General features: G+C 38.7%; 1 long non-coding RNA gene across 1 annotated transcript in view; it reads left to right on the top strand.

Annotated features, from left to right (window-relative positions):
- LOC126279000 (uncharacterized) overlaps positions 1-21,815 on the top strand; it is a 61,776-nt gene extending 39,961 nt beyond the window's left edge. Inside the window, exons 3-4 of the long non-coding RNA XR_007550777.1 lie at positions 20,583-20,732; positions 21,666-21,815. This is a non-coding gene — a long non-coding RNA (uncharacterized LOC126279000). The remainder of the gene's footprint in view (positions 1-20,582; positions 20,733-21,665) is intronic.
- The last annotated feature ends 536 nt before the right edge of the window (positions 21,816-22,351 follow it).

Here is a 22,351-nt window from a genome sequence, read left to right as displayed (position 1 = left end):
CTGTTTGTCACCAGAAGGTCTAATATGTTATCGCCACGAGTCGGTTCTCTGTTTAACTGCTCAAGGTAGTTTTCAGATAAAGCACTTAAAAATATTTCACTGGATTCTTTGTCCCTGCCACCCGTTATGAACGTTTGAGTCTCCCAGTCTATATTCGGCAAATTAAAATCTCCACCCAGAACTATAACATGGTGGGGAAATCTACTCGAAATATTTTCCAAATTATTCTTCAGGTGCTGAGCCACAACAGCTGCTGAGCCCGGGGGCCTATAGAGACATCCAATTACCATGTCTGGGCCTGCTTTAACCATGACCTTCACCCAAATCATTTCACAATTCGAATCTCCGTCTAGCTTTCGCAACCGACAGTTGCTTCTTCAGGAAAGAGGGAAGGAGAGGAAAAGACGAAAGGATGTGGGTTTTAAGGGAGAGGGTAAGGAGTCATTCCAATCCCGGGAGCGGAAAGACTTCCCTTTTAAAATCCACATCCTTTCGTCTTTCCCTCTCCTTCCTGAAGAAGCAACCATCGGTTGCGAAAGATAGTAATTCTGTGTGTGTGTTTTGTTCATTGTGCCTGCTGCTGGCGCTTTCCCGCTTGGTAAGTCTTGGAATCTTTGTTTTTAATATATTTTTCCCATGTGGAAGTTTCTTTGATAGACACATAAAAAACACAGACGTACACACAAAATTCAAGCTTTCGCAACCAACGGTTGCTTCATCAGGAAAGAGGGAAGGAGAGGGAAAGATGAAAGGATGTGGGTTTTAAGGGAGAGGGTAAGAAGTCATTCCAATCCCGGGAGCGGAAAGACTTACCCCCTAAGGCAATGAATCAGACAAAGGAACATGAGTGAAGAGAGAGACCACATTAAAATTGTTAGAACATCAGACTCATTCAAATGCATTCCCTCTAAGTGATATAAGAACTCTACCAGGTTCTTAATGTGATGCTCACATGGACCTACTAGCAGAGTAGCAAGTTGTTTTGCTGCACTCTATGTCGGAGCACCAGTGTTACTCACAATTGACATGAGATGAACCCCTTCCTTGTGGACCTTTGGGAGACCATACAACCTACAGGGAACTACACAATAAGAATAAAAACTCTTGATAGTCTCCTGTGACAAGCAACTCTTGATAGTCTCCTGTGACAAGCAACTTTTCTTTATAAGGTTGTTAAATCTTTCTCCCAACACTATTTGTGGAATGAGCACTGATACTGCGATATACTGAAAGCACTGCATCTTTTGAGCATAATCTTGCTTGTCCAAAGCAACTGTAGAGTTGCCCTCATCTGCAGGTGAAATAACAATATCCGGATCAACTCAAAGTGAATGTAAAGCAGCCCTTTCAGCTGTTGTTATATTACCCTTGGGTGGAAATATTCACCCTTTGTCAAGTGAGGGTGTGTTTAAAACAAGGTTTTAAATTCCCTTCACATCACTTACTTGCTGCAGTTCTGCCTTGAGAATGACAGGGCCTGCTACTGTCAAAATATCAACAGTTGCTGATGATGTCACCTATATGCATACCCATAAATTATTTGAACATTGTATATGTTGGGAGAAACTTAGGTCTCACGTATTATGTACATTTTGTACAGAAACAAGGCTGCTGCCATAAAACATAAAAGGAAGACAGTAGTTGAGAAGAGAGTGCAGCAGAACTGTACCCTATCACCCATGTTATTCAATTTGCAAACACATCAAACATTAAAGATAACTATGGGGATGATTCTAGAACTATGGGGATATTTGTAATGGGAATAAAATTCCAGGAGACGAAAAAATTAAGGTATGCTGTTAATATTACAGTTATGTAAGAGATGGAAATGGACACACAGAATCAGTTGAATGAAATTGATAATGTCATGAAAAGACATCTGGCAGCCTACCTCTGAATGGCTTCAACATCTTCCTTTAATCTGACCTGGTTGGGATCTCACATATTAAACTGCACTCAAGAATCAGTCCCACTAGTGTTCCACACACAATCTCCTTTACAGATGAATCACATTTCCCAAATAAACTATAGTTTACCGTTCACCTTCCCAACTACCAACCTCACATACTCATTCTATTTCATATCCCTTTGCAGTGTTATGACTAGATTTTTAATCGACATGACTGTGTCAAGCAGCACACTGCTCATGTTGTATTCTAATATTATAGGATTGTTTTCATACTAACTAGATATTGTGTCTAAGTCATCTTACATCCTCCTTCAGTCATTCAATGATGACATCTTTGTGTACAGTACAGAGTCATCAACAAACAGCTGCTGATTGCTGCTCACCCTGTCCGTCAGATCATTTATGCATGTAGAGAACAAGAGTGGCCATGTCACACTTCCCTGGTGCATTCCTGCTCATGTTGTATTCTAATATTATAGGATTGTTTTCATACTAACTAGATATTTTTTCTAAGTCATCTTGCATCCTCCTACAGTCTTTCAATGATGACACCTTTGTGTACAATACAGTGTCGTCAGCAAACAGCTGCTGATTGCTGATCACCCTGTCCATCAGATCATTTATACATGTAGAGAACAAGAGTGGTCATGTCACACTTTCCTAGTGCATTCCTGATGATACATCTGTCTCTGGTGAATGCGTACTGTCCAGGACAACCCACTGGGTTCTAGTACTAAAGAAGTCTTTGAGCCACTCATGTACCTGGGAAGCAGTACCTTTGATAACAGTCTGCAGTGGGGCACCATGTTGAACACTTTCCAGAAGTCTAGGAATATGGATCTGACTGCTATGCTTCATCCACGGTTCACAAGATATCATGTGAGAAAAGGGAAAACTGAATTTCACATGACCAACGCTTCCTAAAACTGTGTTGGTTTGTGGACAGAAGGCAATATAACAGAAACTAACAAAATGTCACACTTGATGAAAGGGGTCACAGAAGACATATACCAAGCTGTCCTGGAACAGGATGTAACATCAACATGGCAACTTAAGGGGTCGGCAGGAAAAGTCTTAACTCTCACTTCAGTTACAATTGGAATGATCACTTTATCTGTTGTTTTTTTGAATACATCAAATGATAGTAACTCATAATTCCATACATATAGCAAGAAAGGATTGTCTACTACATAAATTGTTTTATCTTACTGCTTTTGCCTTTGAATTTAACGTAACATATAGATCTTGTAGGTGAGCACTCACTTCTGTTGACCCCCTTCACTTTATCAAGTGGTGCCAGCACATCAAGCAATTTTATGGTAGTCATAAATGTTGGACTGAGTGCACAAGAAAGAGCAGCCACAATTTTTGATCAGTGCATCATGAGAATGTTGAAAAAGAGCTGTAGTGGTCTTCAGTACCTGCCACCACTGAAATACACCATGAAATATGGAGTGGCCAACTTGGATTCATGCCACAGCCATCAAAAAACATTCCAGCACCTGACCAACTGAAGTGCAACCATCTCCTCCCCCATTAAAGAGCAGACATTTGGAGGGTGAATGACAACATACCTGTATGTTTCAACTGTGGACATACTGTATGCTACTGTTGAGAAAAAAAAAAGAGTGTTGAGTGATTATTATGCCTCAAGATACCAGCCATTACAGCAGTCCTATTCATGTGTCAATTGCAGAAAGTTATAATCAACAAATTGAACAAAGCCTGTCACCTTACCCTGGATGAGATTACTCCCCAAATGCTGTAGCCATTCTCTGTCACTGTAAACAGATCCCAGCCACTCATCTCACTGGCAAAGTCAGGAATACTAAGCAAGACAACCATCTAGGGAGGTGAGGCTGCCACAAATGGAAATTCTCCATGTATGACAGTATTGCAAAGATGCCAGGAAATCTCATCGACATCTTAGTCATTTATGGCCAATCTGTCCAGGTGCATCAACCTGGAGTATCTCCATTACTTCCTCGCATGTTTGAAGTTAATTGAATCTAGTATTTTTGGTGATAATTACAACAAAACACATTGGCTTACATCAAAAGAAAATAACTGCCCAATTCCTAACCAACAAGGCACTATTGAACAAACTGACTGTACCAGGGAGGTGAGGCCTAACAAGGTTGTGTGACTCAGTTGCAATGTAAACCTACCTGTTGGTGCCTGCACTTTTTAATTCCAACTGCACACCCTCATCCTCTTAAACATACTGGCCCTTAGCTGCAGTGCAGTTGTCAGTAAACAATGCCCCAACGTATGAAATCTGATTATGCATCACTCTAAAATGACACTACGGGAGAGGTTAGCACATCGATATCTGAACAGCAAACAAATCTGATAAAAATCTTAATACATTGTTGAGGTCCAGTGTTCCCCCAGTTTGGTTTGTGTACATTCATTACATCAGATGCACAAAGTTTGATTTGACTATCACATTTTCTTGGTTAGATCATTAGATATCTGAGTATGTACACAACTTATTCTCCACATTTTCTGGCATATACAGCTCCCCAGTTTTTATTTTACAGCAACAATCCTAGTCTTATGCACTTTCAAAAATCTAACCCTGCTCTGGTGTTTGATGCATCTCAGTATAGAATTTACCAACAGCATGAAATATTATGATGATCATCATCATCATCATTTAAGGCTGATTATGCCTTTCAGTGTTCAGTCTGGAGCATAGTCCCCCTTATAAAATTCCTCCATGATCCCCTATTCCGTGCTAACATTGGTGCCTCTTCTGATGTTAAGCCTATTACTTCAAAATCATTCTTAACCGAATCCAGGTACCTCCTCCTTGGTCTGCCCCGACTCCTCCTACCTTCTGCTGCTGAACCCATGAGCCTCTTGGGTAATCTTGCTTCTCCCATGCGTGTAATATGACCCCACCATCTAAGCCTATTTGCCGTGACTGCTACATCTATAGAGTTCATTCCCAGTTTTTCTTTGATTTCCTCATTGTGGACACCCTCCTGCCATTGTTCCCATCTACTAGTACCTGCAATTATCCTAGCTACTTTCATATCCGTAACCTCTACCTTATTGATAAGGTACCCTGAATCCACCCAGCTTTGGCTCCCATACAACAAAGTTGGTCGAAAGATTGAACGGTGCGCAGATAACTTAGTCTTGGTACTGACTTCCTTCTTGCAGAAGAGAGTAGATCGTAGCTCACTGCATTAGCTTTGCTACACCTCGCTTCCAGTTCTTTCACTATGTTGCCATCCTGTGCGAATATGCATCCCAAGTACTAGAAACTGTCCACCATATTATGATTTCTCACCTTAATATTACTGTAGAGCTATATGTCTGTTTTCTTAGTTTACTGCCCAACATTTACAGTTTATTCAACTGTCATTGTCACAAGGCATTTGTCTCCTTAAAACTAAACCTTTCCCTCATATGTACTCTACATTTCAAACTGATTCTTCATTTCCATTCATATTTCCTACATACTTAGACCTCATTAAATCTTTTTTAGCTTAAACCATTTGAACATTATTCAGATGTCAATATCTTTGAGCATAACTCCCAGATCCTGTTTTAGCCAGAATAATGACTAGTTTCTATTTTATCTTAACTCTGTTCATTCCCCTATTTTTCAAACTTTTTTCTCACTGAGCTAACTGGTAACTACCATCCCACAATTCTATATCCACCTTTTATTTGCTTGGCATATTTTCTTGCCATTTCAAGAATTTCATGGAAATATCTCCTTTGCCTAAAAACAACTAGAAAGAAGAAAAAAATTCGCTCACTGATGAGGAAGAAATCAGAACAAGAAATGGAAAATTTTTTCTTTACAGCACAGGAAATCCCCTACACGTATATCAATACGATACTTACTGAATGTACCTTTTTAGGTCCAGAAAATTCCTTACACCACCCGCCCAGGTAACTCTACACATTACAGTGCAGCTGCCAGGACCAGGAGGTGTGCTGCCCCTGGATCGAATCAACCTATCAGATTAACAACAATGGTCAGTGTGCTGACCAGCATGGATGTAGTTCTTAAATTACTTCCAACAACCCACTAGGTGAATATTGGGCTGGTACCCAGGTCCCACCTCAGTTACATGATTTGTATTTTGAAAAATTTCTTTTACTTTAACATGAATAACACTAAACTCAGACAGCTAGGTACACATATTCCATCCATGTAGGGTTATGTGGTGACAACAGGAAGGACATCCAGTCACCCCTTAAACTGACCATGCTAAATTCATTAACAACAATGCCGACACTGTGTTGAAGCAGGTCAAAGGCACAAGAAAAAGAAGAACATTCCTTAGTCGAAAAACTCTTCTAGATTTTGGGTAGACCAGGTGATAAGGATTGGTATGTGGTGAACACTGCACAAGAAATGTTCCATGATACACTAGTAGAACTCTTTGATTTCTTGTGGTGCTTTCTTTGACCTCTCTTTCGTCTTTACCAACACCAAGTCCCCTGGATTATTAGCAGTTGGCTTGGGCTTGAAAAGCTCCCTCTTGGCACAGCCAATGGACCAAACAGATTCACAGTGATTAATTGCCTGGTGCTTCCACTTGAGTGCTTTGACAAAAGTGCTGAATTGGTATAGAAGCAGCTTATACTTTTTGACCTGATCACATGCATTGATCCACTTCTGCACCCACATTCACATTCACATGATCTTAAAAAGAAGTGTCTCTTGTAATTAAGCTATACACTTGTGACCAGAATAATGACCATAGCTTTTGTGAATCAGGTTATTCAGAGCATCAACATGTTGACTCAGAAATCACTACTTCCAGTCTTCCTGATTTCTCTTTTTCCAACGAAAGAATACCACTGTGTATTTTATAATATACCTTCATTTTTGGGTGTTTTTGCAAGCCCAAATTGTGTTTTAAATGCTTCAAATGATCATGCCTATTCTGTTCCCTCTAATTTTTTGACAGATTCATCAAATGTCTCCACCAACACAATACTTGTTCCAACTAGTTACAATGCTTTTCGCTGTGGGTGTGGCTAACAATACATCATCAACATAAACTGACAGTTCCTTCATTAGCTTCAGACTCCATAGCTACACTGGGGATCATCGACCAATTATCCAGTACTCATATAGCTTGTCACCTGCTGAATGACAGATAATCTGAGAGGAAGTGGAGAAGATGCTCCAAGATGACTTCATTGAACATTCAGACAGTTGTTGGTCCTCTCCTGTGATCCTTGTAAAGAACAACTGTACATGACTGAACAAAATTAAGAAAAAGAAGTCTGCCACACATTAATGTATGCTAGGCTGCTTGAAAGAAGCATATTTTTTTCAACTTAAGACATGCACCAGGGCTACTGGCAAATCAAGGTCGATGAGGTGATGGAAAAAATTGGCTTCATAGCTCATGACAGCCTCTATGAGTTCAAAGTTGTGCTGTTTGGACTATACAGTGCTCCAGCAACCTTCAAAGGTATGACGAATGACTTGCTTCTACACTTTAAAAGGGCAATGTGTCTTTCTTATCTGGCTAACATCATCAATTTTTGACAACATTTAAAAACCTTCTAAGCTGTCTAAAAACCATGTTGAAGTGTGTTCAGATACAAGCCTCGACCTGAATCTGAAAAAGTGTCTCTTCATCACACAAGGAAGGAAAAAAAAAGCTTGTGACACCTAATGAATAGCAAAGGAGTCTGTCACAATCCAGAGATAGTAAGATCAGTCAGAGATTTTCGAACTTCTTGGCACATTCATGGTGTGAGAAGTTTTCTCAGAATGTGCCCATACTACCAGTGATTCATAAAGCAGTTCTGTACCAAATTCCATCTCTTGCAAGAACTACTGCAAGATAATGCTGAATTTTTTAGGAACAACATATAAGAAGATCTTTCCTTGTCCTAAAGAAGGCTCTAATATGTTCTCCAGTCCTAGCATTGTATAATGAGAATGTAGAGATAGAACTTCACATTGAAGTGATTATGGGATAGGTGCAATTCTAGCACCAATTCAGGAAGGTGCTGAAATGGTGATGACTTATGTTTCCAGAGTGCTCTCCAAGACTGAGATGAACTACAATACATCTTGAAAAGAGTGACTTGTGGTTATTTGGACCAACAGCAAGTTCCAGCCATCTTTATTTGGCAAACAATTCCTGGTGTGACAGATCACCTTCCACTACACTATCTTACAAGCCTGAAGGGTTTGTTAGGTCTATATCTACATAAATTCTCCACAAGCCACCACATGGTGTGTGGCAGATGGTACCCTGTACCACTAGTTCTCTTTTCCTTTTCTAGTCCACTCGCAAACAGAGTGAGGGTGAAATGACTGTCTATGTACAATGTATGTTGGCAGCAGTAGAATCGTTCAGCAGTCAGCTTCAAATGCCAATTCTCTAAATTTTCTCTGTAGATTTTCTCCAAAAAAAAAAAAAAAAACCTTCTCTTCAGGGATTCCCGTTTGAACTCCCGAAGCATCTCCAAAACACTTATATGTTGTTAGAACCTACCAGGAAAAAATCTAGCAGCCCGCTTCTGAATTGCTTCATTGTCTTTCTTCAAACCGACTTGGTACAGATCCCAAACACTCAAGCAGTACTCAAGAACAGGTTGCACCAGCATCCTATATGTGGTCTCCCTTACAGGTGAACCATTCTTTCCTAAAGTTCTCTCAATAATTCAAAGTTGACCATTCACTTTCCCTACCACAGTTCTCACAAGCTTGTTCCACCTCATATCATTTTGCAGTGTTATGGCCAGATATTTAAATGACTCGACTGTGTCAAGCAGGACACTAATAATACTGTATCTGAACATTACAGGCCTGATCTTCCTACTTATCCACATTAACTTACATTTGTCCATGGTTAGAGCTAGCTGTTATTTGTTTCACCAAATGGACGTTTTGTCATTGTCATCCTGTGTCTTCCATCAGTCACTCAACTTTGACACCTTACTGTAGACCACGGCATCATCAGCACACAACTGCAGATTGCTGCCCACCCTGTTTGCCAAATCATTTACGTATATAGAGAACAACAGCAGTCTTATCACACTGCCCTGGGGCACTCCTGGTGATACCCTTGTCTCTGATGAACAATCATCATTGAGGACAACATACTGAGTTCTATTATTTAAAAAGTCTTTGAGCCACTCACATATCTGTGAACTTATTCCATATGCTCGTACCTTTGTTAACAGCCTGCACTAGCACGCTGTGTGAAATGCCTTCTGAAAATCTAGAAATATGCTATTTTCCTGTTACCCTTCATCCATTGTTTGCAGTACATCAGAGAAAAGGGCAAGCTTAGTTTCACATTGGCAATGATTGCTAAAACCATGCTATCTGCCTGTTACCCTTCATCCATTGTTTGCAGTACATCAGAGAAAAGGGCAAGCTTAGTTTCACATTGGCAATGATTGCTAAAACCATGCTGATTTGTGGACATAAGCTACTCAGTCTGAAGAAAGTTCATTATATTCGAACTGAGAATATGTCCAAGAATTTTGCAGCAAACAGAAGTCAGGGATATTGGTCTGTAGTTTTTCGGGTATGTTCATTTACCCTTCTTATATACTGGAGTCACCTGCACTTTTTTTCCAGTTGCTTGGGACTTTGTGCTGTAGAAGAGATTCATGATAAATCCAAGCTAGGTAAGGGGCCAATGCTGTAGAATACTCTTTGTAAAATCTAACTTGGATTCCAACCAGACCTGGTAATTTATTTGCTTTCATATCTTTCAGTTGTTTCTCTACGCAAAGTATGCTTATTACTATGTTGTCCATATAGGAGCTGTCTAATTGTCAAACAATGGTATGCTTGTACGATTCTCCTATGTGAACTATTTCTTCAACATGAAATTTAAAACTTAAGTGTACATTTTGCTATCTTCAACTGCTGCATCAGACTGATCAGCAAAGGACAAATGGAAGCCTTGGACCCACTTAGAGATTTTATGTAAGGCCAGAATTTTCTTGGGTTCTCTGCCAGGTCTTTCACTAAGGTGTGATGGTGGTAGTTGTTGTACACTTCACGCATAGATCTTTCCACAGATGCATGAATCTCTATTAACCTTTACTTGTCACCATTTGTTGATTCCCTTTTGAACTGAGAGTGCAACAACCACTGCTTTCTCAGCAACTGCCTAATTTTGTTACTAAACCATGGTGTGTCTTTTCTATCCTTTATCCACTTACTGGGCACATAACTCTCCGGATCATGACTTACAATCTGCTTATCTGCTCTATCTAGCAGAAACACTGTCCTAGCCTTCTTGACTGATTTATTAATTTTCATAATCATAATTGCTATAATGACATCATTATCACTAACCCATGTTTCTATACTGACATTGTCGATAAGGTCAGGCCTATTTGTAGCTACAAGGTCTAAGCTATTTCCATTGCTTGTGGAATGCCGAGCTAGCTGCTCAAGACAATTTTCAAAAAAAGTGTGCAAAAATATTTTGCATAACTTTCTGCCTGTACCACCCCTCCCACAATGAACACATAGACATCCCAGGCTAAAGTTGCCTCTAACTAGCATTTATGCGCTACTGACCATACACCTACTTTGAATGTCTATATAACTGTCACAGTGGAATCAGGTGGCTGGTAAAAACATCCAACGATGAACTTGGTTTCACCTACATCTGTTATAAGCAACCAGATGACTTCACTGTCACACTCAGCTTTGACCTCAGTAGAGACAATATTTTTGTAAAATACAATGAACACTTCCACTCCTATGGCCTCTAATCTGTCTTTCTGATATATGTTCCACAATTCCCTAAATATCTCAGAGCTTTACACTTCAGGTTTTAGCCAGCTCTCAGTCCGAAGAATAATTTGAATGCAAGAACTTTCCTGGAGGGCAGTAAATTCAGGAACTTTATTAGGAATATTTTGACAGCTTACTGATAAAATTTTGATGGTCAAAGTTTTTTCATTCTGAACACTAACTTCCCTTGCTGTGTATCGAATGGTAAGTTTACATCAGAGCACCTCAAACTACTGCCTAGCCTAAAAAACCCTCATGTGCACTCCACAAGTACTCTGCTACCCATGTAGTTGCTTCCTTTGTGTAGTGAACACCTGATCTATCAAGGGGAGTCCTACAAATCCCCACATGATAATGCAGGCCTAAAAATCTGCTGCCAAGACCATCACAGAGTCAACAAACCCTTTGGTTGAAACCCTCCACTCAACTCCAAATGAAAGGACCCTCCTCAACTCTGTGAATGATGCTGTAAATTGTGAGTTGCGCTTGCAGCCCAAGCACAAGACCAGCAGTCTTCATCACCTCTGACAGCTGCCTATGCGAAATGAAGTCTCAGAACCCATGTGACAGGTGTTTTTGGTGCCAACGTGACCCACAACATGCAGATGACTACACCCTGCTCCCTCGATAGCCACAGGCAAGGCCACTTCAACATCTCAGATGAGCCCCCTCCCCCCCAGTAGGCATACTGTGTGAACATTGGGTTCATTTCCGGCTCTGAACACTTATCTGTCTAAGGGAGTCCATAACATGCCAAAGTTTGGGGCTCCCAGTAACTAGTAACCCCTCCCCCATTGTGCATGATCGGCCATTGGCCCTCCATCTTGAGTGATGCGAATGCATTACCACGCGCCACTCACCCTGCTGTGAGGGTGGTTCCACCACATTTGGTGCACTAGGAGGTGCCTCAGAAGCAGAGCCCCTGAGCAAAAAAAGTGAAACCTGAGATGCTCCGTATGATGCACCAGATTCCCTGCCACTGCTACACCCTGAGGCAGCAGCCTGAAGGTGACTGACCATAACCAAAAGCACATTCAGCTGTTTGTGAACTGTGGCCAGCTCCTCCTGCATCTGCTCACAGCACACATACATCCTAGCCATCCTAGCAAGACTAACTGAAGAGGTGAACAAGTAAAGCAGACAGTTTAGAAATGCAATTAGCTATCATCCTAATGTGTCACCACAGGATGCTGAAATGTTAATGAGCTATATAGCTGGCTGTTCAGTGAGCAACCATTGTGCTAGAAACTGAATGAATTTGTACTTACAAAAATGTGATATTAAACCTCTTAAACAGGGAAACATGCACAAAATTTAATAAATATGCTACGAGGAAACCACACAAAATGTTGAACACTCAATTTGCTGCTCTGTAGTTATACTCATACAGCTACCCAGAGTTGGAGCCTGACTGGCATGATGGGCACTGAGACTTCAGAGATATGACATCACAGTGATATACAAAACTAAACACAAACACAAGGACATTGACTGCCTTTCAAGGAATCCTCAGGCAGAACACAGCAGTGTGGGAAAAACGTGTCATTGCTGCATTAAATGGCATTGCTGCTGGGCAGAGAGGAGATACAGCACTGCTGAAAACCATAGAAGCCTTGAAGAAAGAGGAACTGACCAAACAACAATTAAAATTAATAAAGGGAACACTGTACAGGAGAAATGGTGCTTGCAATTCCAGTTCTCTTATGACCAGCTATCCTGAAGTTTTCCTACAACACACCAACATCTGGTCACCTGGGATTCATGAAGCCTCTAGACAGGATCAGATATAGTTATCATCATATAGTCACATGTATGGAAGTGGTATATATAGGTGGATATAAGCTTTCAGCACATGTAAGGAGAGACACTATGGAGAGAGGAGGAGTTGCCATGTTAAAATCAGTCATAGTGTGAAAAATTTGGAAACTAAAAAATTTTGTATAGGGCAACACATACAAGCATGTGCATGTGAGCTTAAACTAAATAAAGGCATTTTTATAATTGTAGCTGTGTATAGGTCCCCACTGGGAAATCTTCAACTATTTTTGAAAATCTTTAATTCTTTGTTCTGCCACCTGTCAGACAAAGGAAAGCAAATTATTGTTTGTGGGATTTCAACATAGATTTTCTGGAAAGGTCAGACAGAAAGCTTGACCTTGAAGTATCACTTGGTTCTTTCAATTTGAGATCAGTTATTGATTTTCCTACTCGGTTGGTACAGGAAAGCAGCATACTGACAGATAACGTTTTCATTGACCAAGATAAATTCAATCAAATAAAAACGTTTCCTGTTAAGAATGATCTGTCTGATCATGATGCACAGCTAGTTACAGTATATGATGTAGCTCCATACAGCAATGGAAAACAGTCCTCAAAAATAGTGCATTCCATTAACGATTTAACTCTTCAAAATTTTAGGGAAAGCTTGGGATGAGGTGTACAGGGAACATGATGCTAATTTAAAATTTAACCTATTTCATGGTACCTTTGGGAGTATATTGGAAAAGAGTGGCCCTAAGAAAACACAGAAATATAATTGTAAGAAACCATGTAAAAAGCCAAGGCTTACTAAAGGGATAAAAATATCTTGTAAACAGAAAAGGGAAATGTATCTTATAGCTAACAGGAGTAAACATCCCAAAAAAATGAAACATTATTAAAACTATTGCACTGTATTAAGAAAAGTTATTAAAAAGTCCAGAAGTATGTGCATTATGTCTGAGATTAGCACATCTGATAATAAAGTTAAAACAATTTGGAATATTGTGAAAAGGGAAACAGGGCAACTGAGAGCACAGGAAGACTGTATTTCTATCAAACACAGTGAAAAGTTTGTTAACAAGAAGTCAGAAGTAGAAAGCATTTTTAATAATCATTGTTTAAGTGTTGTAGAGAAAATAGGTTCCAGCTATTTGTTAGAAAATGCAGGGCAGTATGTGGAAGAGGCAGTATCTACACAATTTGATAAAATTGAAATTCAATCCACCTCTCCTATTGAAATTAAGAAAATAATAAATTCACTCAAAAGTAAAAGCTCACGTGGAATTGATGGCATTTCCAACAGAGTACTAAAAGCTTGTTCCCAACAAATAAGTAGAATTCTCAGCCACATATGTAGTAGCTCACTGAAACAGGGAATTTTTCCAGATAGACTGAAATATGCTATAGTGCAACCATTACATAAAAAAGGGGCTAGATCTGATTCTGACAACTACCACCCAATCTCACTTCTGTCAGATTTCTCCAAAATTCTTGAAAAAGTAATGTATTCAAGAGTAGCATCACATATTTGTAAATATGAAGTACTAACAAAATGTCAATTTGGTTTTCAGAAAGGCTTTTCAACAGAAAATGATATATACGCTTTCACTGATCAAATATTAAATGCAATGAATAACCAAACATCATCCATTGGGATATTTTGTGATCTCTCAAAGGCATTTGATTGTGTGACTCATGAAATTCTTCTAGATAAGCTTAAGTATTGTGGTATGAGTGGGACAGTGCACAAATGGTTTAATTCATACTTAACTGGAAGAATGCAGAAGGTTGAAATTAACGGTACAGATAGTCTATACAAACCAGCAGAGTGCTCTAACTGGGGAATTATCAAGAATGGTGTCCCACAGGGTTCAGTCTTGGGTCCCTTATTGTTCTTAATATATATTAACGACTTGCCACTCTATATTCATGAAGATGCAAAGTTAGTTCTTTTTGCTGATGGTACAAGTATAGTAAGCACACCCAAGAAGCAAGAATCAGCTGAGTAAATTGGAAATAATGTCTTTCAGAAAATTATTAAGTGGTTCTCTGCAAATGCTCTCTCATTAAATTTTGAGAAAACACAGTTTATCCAATTCTGTACAGTAAATGGCATAACACTATTGATAAATATAGACTATGAACAGAAGTCTGTTGCTAAGGTAGAATACTCAACATTTCTGGGTGCGTGTACTGATGAGAAATTGAACTGGAAGAAACACATCGATGATCTGCTGAAGCAATTAGGTTCAGCTACTTATGCTATTAGGGTTATTGTAAATTTTGGTGATAAACATATCAGTAAATTAGCCTACTATGCCTATTTTCATTCAGTGCTTTCATCTGGTAGCATATTTTGAGGCAATTCATCATTAAGAGAGAACATGTTCATTGCACAAAAGCGTTCATTCCCCCTTTCAACTATCGGAAAAACGAAAGGATGGCTGACATAGTGTTTAGTGAATCTGGGATTGTAAAACGGTTAAGATCCTTAGACGCCAGAAATGCATCTGGCCCACGCAGTATTCCCGTAAGATTTTATGTTGACTATGCTACAAATATAGCACCTTTCTTATCCGTCATCTATCAGAGATAATTGGAACGGCGGAAAGTTCCACGGGACTGGAAGAAGGCCCATGTCATAGCAATCTATAAAAAGGGTAGAAAATTGGATGCACATAATTACCAGCCAATTTCACTGACACTGATATGTTGTAGAATCATGGAACATATTTTGTGTTCAGATATAATGACCTTTCTAGACTCTGAGATGCTCATCTGCAGAAACCAGCACGGTTTTAGAAAACAGCAGTCATGCGAGACACAGCTGGCCCTCTTTGTGCATGATATACAACAGGCTCAAGATACCAGCTCCCACATTGATGCCATATTTCTCGACTTTCGAAAGGCGTTCGACTCAGTTCTGCCCTGTCACTTGCTACAAAAAGTGTGCGCTTACGGTCTATCCAGTGACATATGCAGTTGGATAGAAAGTTTTCTAACAGACAGGGAGCAGTATGTCGTTCTGAAGGGGGTAACTTCAACAGAAACAAGAGTAAGTTCAGGTGTGCCCCAGGGCAGCGTAATAGGTCCTCTGCTTTTTATGATTTACGTAAACAATCTGGTTGATGGTATTGACAGGGGCCTTAGACTGTATGCCAGTGATGCTGTAGTCTACAGGAAAGTAGTATCACATGAAAGTTGTGAACAAGTCAATGACGATTTACAGAAAATAAATGTGTGGTGTAATGACTGGCAGTTATCTCTCAATACTGGTAAGTGTAACCTATTGCGTATAATAAGGCGAAAATCCCCATTAATGTATGAGTACAAAATATATGATCAGCCTTTGGAAGCAGTAATATCAGTCAAGTATCTGGGTGTGACTAAAAAATGGTTCAAATAGCTATGAGCACTATGGGACTTAACATCTATGGTCATCAGTTCTGGGTGTGACTATTCAAAATGATCTCAAATGGAACAATCATATTACACTAGGAAACGAGTAAGGCGAACTCTAGATTGTAGTTTATTGGTAGAATCCTGAAACGATGCAGTCCTTCAACAAAGGAAATAGCTTACAATACATTAGTTCATCCAGTCTTAGAGTATTGTTCATCTGTATGGGAGCCTTACCAGTTGGGTCTGATTCAAGAAATTGATAAGGTCCAAAGAAGATCAGCAAGATTCGTGACTGGTACATTTAGCCATCGTGAAAGCATTAGAAATTTCATAGAAAGTTTGAAGAGGGACACACTTGCAAATAGACGATGCACTAAACAGAAGGGGCTGCTCACTAAATTCCAAAATCCAATCTTGACCGAGGATGTAGAGCATATATTGTTACCACCAACTTTCAAATTGGGTAATGATCATCATTGAAAGATAAGAGAAGTAAGAGCTCGTACTGAGGCGTTCAGACATTCGTTTTTCTCTCGTGCGATCTGCGGGCAGAACAGAAGGGGGAAATATGACTTTGGAGCTAATTGTGCCCACTTGGTGGCTAGCGGAGTATATATGTAGATGTAAATGTAGATAATAGCTGGAGCCCACCCAAGATAACCTTGTAGACATTTATTTGAGGAACAGGTATTCACAGTACCTTCCCAATACATATATTCACTTATGCAATTTGTCATTAATAACCCACATAAATTCAAAAATAACAGCGAATTGCATACCTACAACACTAGAAGAATAGATGATATTCACTATTCTGGATTAAATCTCACTTCTACACAGATAGAGGTGAATTATGCTGCCACAAAAATCTTTGGTCATTTGGCAAATATTATTAAAAGTCTGACAGATAGCCAAACAACATTTAAAAGCAAATTAAAAGAATTTCTGAATGACAACTCCTTCTACTCAATAGATGAATTCATAGATATGAAGCAGTAAAAAAAATATTTTGTGTAAAGAAAACTTATGTTAAAGTGACATGTTCCACATCATTATGAAATGTTGTATTCATGATCTATGGAACAAGGATTAATGTATGGATGTATGGCCAGCAACTCTACTAATCCTTTAGAAACTGTGTGAGCTGCAGTAAGGAATCCCAATGATGAAAACACAAGCTGCATTTACCTCTAGGCATCTGGTACCAATCCCACCGACAGCAGCACCATTCCATTGAATTGGAGTTGATTTGTTCCCAAATCCATCAGAAATTTATGGATAATAGTCCGCATTGACTACCTCACCCACTATTCTGTCATAAAAGCTGTGCCAAATGCCAGAGCTCCAGAAATAGTAAAGTTTCTTGAAGAAGACATCACTTTGAAGCTGTAGCACACAGTATGATAATTTTTTATTTTTTTTCCTGTTGAGACCACTATCAGAGATAATGTCATGTCATTCAATCCTGATGAATGGGCTCACAATAGGCTTTAATAAAATGCTGGCAGATATGCTGCTGATGTAAATTGGCACTATACAGAGTGATTGGGATACAATACTGCCCCTAGTGACATTCACATACAACACAGTGAAGCAAAACACTACAGGTTTCACACCATTCTTTCTGCTCCCCAGTCGAGGCCAAAATGGCAGTGGGTAAACTGTTTCTGTTTCAGCCAGGAACATTTAATTAATGCATGTAGGATAAAATTACAGATGCAACTCTCTCTCTCTCTCTCTCTCTCTCTCTCTCTCTCTCTCTCTCTCTCAAGACTTACCAAGCGGGAAAGCACCGGCAGACAGGCACATGAACAAAACACACAAACACACACACAGAATTACTAGCTTTCGGAACCGATGGTTGCTTCTTCAGGAAGGAGAGGGAAAGACGAAAGGATGTGGGTTTTAAGGGAGAGGGTAAGGAGTCATTCCAATCCCGGGAGCGGAAAGACTTCCCTTAGGGGGAAAAAAGGACAGATGTACACTCGCACACACACACACACACACATATATCCATCCGTACATACACAGACACAAGCAGACATATTTAAAGGCCTTTAAATATGTCTGCTTGTGTCTGTGTATGTACGGATGGATATATGTGTGTGTGTGTGTGTGTGTGTGTGTGTGTGTGTGTGTGTGTTCGTGTGTACATCTGTCCTTTTTTTCCCCTAAGGGAAGTCTTTCCGCTCCCGGGATTGGAATGACTCCTTACCCTCTCCCTTAAAACCCACATCCTTTCGTCTTTCCCTCTCCTTCCTGAAGAAGCAACCATCGGTTGCGAAAGCTAGTAATTCTGTGTGTGTGTTTGTGTGTTTTGTTCATGTGCCTGTCTGCCGGTGCTTTCCCGCTTGGTAAGTCTTGGAATCTTTGTTTTTAATATATTTTTCCCATGTGGAAGTTTCTTTATATATATATATATATATATATATATATATATATATATATATATATTTAAACAAAGATTCCAAGACTTACCAAGCGGGAAAGCGCCGGCAGACAGGCACATGAACAAAACACACAAACACACACACAGAATTACGAGCTTTCACAACTGGCAGTTGCTTCGTCAGGAAAGAGGAAAGGAGAGGGAAAAATGAAAGGATGTGGGTTTTAAGGGAGAGGGTAAGGAGTCATTCCAATCCCGGGAGCGGAAAGACTTCCCTTAGGGGAAAAAAGGACAGGTGTACACTCGCACACACACACACACACACATATCCATCCGCACATACACAGACACAAGCAGACATATTTAAAGGCCTATATATATATATATATATATATATATATATATATATATATATATATATATATAGAAAGAAACTTCCACATGGGAAAAATATATTAAAAACAAAGATTCCAAGACTTACCAAGCGGGAAAGCGCTGGCAGACAGGCACATGAACAAAACACACAAACACACACACAGAATTACTAGCTTTCGCAACCGATGGTTGCTTCTTCAGGAAGGAGAGAGAAAGACGAAAGGATGTGGGTTTTAAGGGAGAGGGTAAGAAGTCATTCCAATCCCGGGAGGGGAAAGACTTCCCTTAGGGGGAAAAAAATGGACAGGTGTACACTCGCACACACACACACACACACACACACACACACACACACACACACACATATCCATCCGCACATACACAGACACAATCAGACTGCTTTTTGAGACAAACATGACCCACTGCTTATTGTTCCAAGAGAGGGATTTTGTAGCTGAAAGAAACTAGAAATTTTCTAAAGTTAAGTAACAAGGGATCTAATAATGTTGTCTAAAATTTATGATCACCAATATGAACAGAAAAATTTGGGATATTTTATGGTATTTTTCCTCTCTAATTAAGAGTTAATGACAAATAACATTGTCTTGATATTGTTATAATGCAATAATCATGCTCAGCTCAGTAAATGAGAACTGAGTTTAGGTATACTATTAGCAGGCTACTATTTTGACTCTAAGTATGGGTTGCTGTTGGATATTAGCAAAACAGTACACATTTTATTCTATACATCCAGACAATCCACATAGTGACTGTAGAAATAGAAGACAGTAAAATCAAGCAAGTGTCACCACTAAATTCTTAGGTGTATGGACTGATAAATAACTGCAATGGGAAAACAAAAGAGAAAAACTGCTAAAGAAATTAAACACCCTTTTCTATGTTATCAGAATTCCTAGTCAATCCTGCAACATTAATACAGCAAAAACAGCATACCATATTTTGGTACATTTTGTATTTAATGTGGCAACCCCTTCAGAGAGGAAGAGGGAAGTGTTAATATCAGAAAAAAAATTAATGCAAAAAATAAGTAAAGAAAATTAAAAATCTTAAAAATCATTAATTGTCTAGTTCCACATACTATAACCAAAGCAACTTTTAAGGAAGCAAACATGTTGCCATTTTCTTTATTTGCTCCACTATAAGATAGAACAAAAGTACATTTAGAAAAAGTGTCAAAAGAAGAATAACTTACAAAAAATATTTTCCACACTGTTGAGTGTAAATGCATGAAGGCAAACCTACACTAGTCATTGACATTATTATCATTATAATAACAAGGAAGGGAGGAAGGTGACAATCATAAAACCTTTCATTTGCGTGTATTTTTAAGACTTTGAACATTTGATTAGCTGATAAAACCTCTTCCCCAATTTGAATCTGTCCTTAAATTATATAATAAAAGGCAAAACATTTTTGTGTGTTTATTTTCTCTTATGTAACTTATATACTGCTTTTAACATATATTCTGTATTTACATGACAATGTCCTATATCATGTACATTTTGTACATTGCGATAGGCATGGGACTAATGTGTGAATATGAACCACATTTCCATGACATACTTAAAGCTGTTAAGGATTCGATTCATCACTGTCTTTATGAATTTATGAATTTCAAACTTAGCTACTTATGGCTCTTATGTGTCAATGTCAGCCCTGAGTATGAAAGATCTACATTACTATTATTTCTAGTATTACTGACATGCACTTTGTATCTTAAGTTAAAATTCTTTACCATATATTAAACAAATGTAGGTATACCTCCTAGGCAATGTCATTACCTTATGTACTTCAATGTGATTTTTGCAGCTTTGTATTTGTGCGAGACTTAATTTACATCTAATTGCTTTCTTCTGCCACTTGAATATGGTACACGAACCCAGTGAATTACTCCAAAGTAGTACTGTACTCTGTATGAAATTATAATTATCATGATCATGTAAGTAAATCTTTCTTTCTACTAGGCAGGTGATGTGGAAGAAGCAGAGAAAGCATTTACTGAGGCTAATATGCTAGATCCACAGTGTCCCAATATCTGGGCATACCTTTGCCTTGTCAATCTTCACTTAGACAGAGAAGAGGAGTACAGTCAGTGCTACAGGCAATTATTAAAGGTATTACATTCCACAGACAAAAATTACAACTAATATTTCTCATTCATGCTTGCAAGTATAAACAAATGCAGTGCTACTAAAGAACAGAAATCTACATTTATACTCTGAAAACCATTGTGAAGAGTTTGTACAATATACATCCCACTTTACAAGTTATCACAGTTTACCCCATTCCATTCATGTATGGAATGTGGGAATAATGACTATTGAAATGCCCTCCATTTGTGCTGTACTTAATCTAATCTTGCACTCATAATCCCTACAGGAGTAATATGTAAAGGGCGGGGAAGTCTAGTAATTCCTAGTCATCATTTAAAGCCAGATATTGAAATTATGTAAACAGGCTTTGTAGGGATAATTTACATGATCTTCAAGAGTGTGCCAGTTCAGTTTCTTCTGCATCTCTATAACACTCTCCCATGAGTTAAAGAAACTTGTGCCCATTCATGCTGTCATTCTGTGCATGTGTTCATTAAACCCTATTAGTGTAATTTTGTATGGATTCCGCTCACTTGAGCAATATTCTAGGATGGACATTATTATTATGTCATGTCTTGCAGCTCTCAATTATTGAAGAAAAGACATTTTTTAATGTTTAACACCAAAGCTGCTGTTTATTTGCCGGCTGACCAGATTTGGGCTTTGTCCATTTTCATAATCCATCTTCGTTATCCAGAATAATATGATGCATGTGAGGATGATATTTTATACACAATGGAGAATTTGTTCTTATTGGGTTACATTGTGTGTCAAAGCTGGCTTATTTATTGTGTGCATTTTCATAATTTTGACAGATACTTATGCGAAGAATTTTTTTTCTCTTCATATGAAATACATTTAAATTTGACTACTTTCTTAAATATTGACATGAATTTTATATAGCTATGCAGAATTAAGATTTATATGTTCTACTGAAAAATGATATTTTCACAGAATCAAAATATTAGTGATGATAAAGAAGAAACACATCATCATATGGATCCCATTTAAAAAAAAGGACAACAATGTGATATGTAACACAGGAAACAACAGAAAACTCAACACTATCTCAAGCTTAAAGTGGTGTAATACTAGCAGGAATCATGTAGTTTGATAAGCATATTAAATTAAAATTGAAAAAAGAGAAACTCAAAATTCTCATTCTTTTTCCAACAGCCATGTAACTACTGCATTCAGTAAATCATTCTCAGTAAACTAAGATCCAAATGTTATTTATGACTTATTATGCCATGAGTTGGCACATCTTTAGCATGAAGTAATCTGTACAGTACAGTAGTGCCACCGTGAGGCAGTGGCAAGAAGCAGTTAGGACAGTCAGTATCATTGACCAGTATGAGGCTGATGGAATGGACTTCTAACAAAGGAGTCATCAGTTGGTTGTCAGATAGACCTGTATATCCCACCCAAGCAGTGTGACTTTTGCTGGCTACTACAGCTTCCTGTGGTCTGGAAGGGAAAGCTGTCCAGCCTGCGCTCAATGTTGACATTACCATTGATATATGCTTGTGGGACTGCATGAAGACTGAATCTGCTCAATTGAATATTGCAGTTGGACACTGTGTCGAAACAGTAAGTTTTATTTATTTATTGATTTATTTATTCATCCGTGGAACAATAAA

This window comes from Schistocerca gregaria, chromosome 6 (genome assembly GCF_023897955.1).
Source record: "Schistocerca gregaria isolate iqSchGreg1 chromosome 6, iqSchGreg1.2, whole genome shotgun sequence".
Classification (NCBI taxonomy): domain Eukaryota; kingdom Metazoa; phylum Arthropoda; class Insecta; order Orthoptera; family Acrididae; genus Schistocerca; species Schistocerca gregaria.
This window is presented reverse-complemented; position numbering and strand designations above follow the sequence as displayed.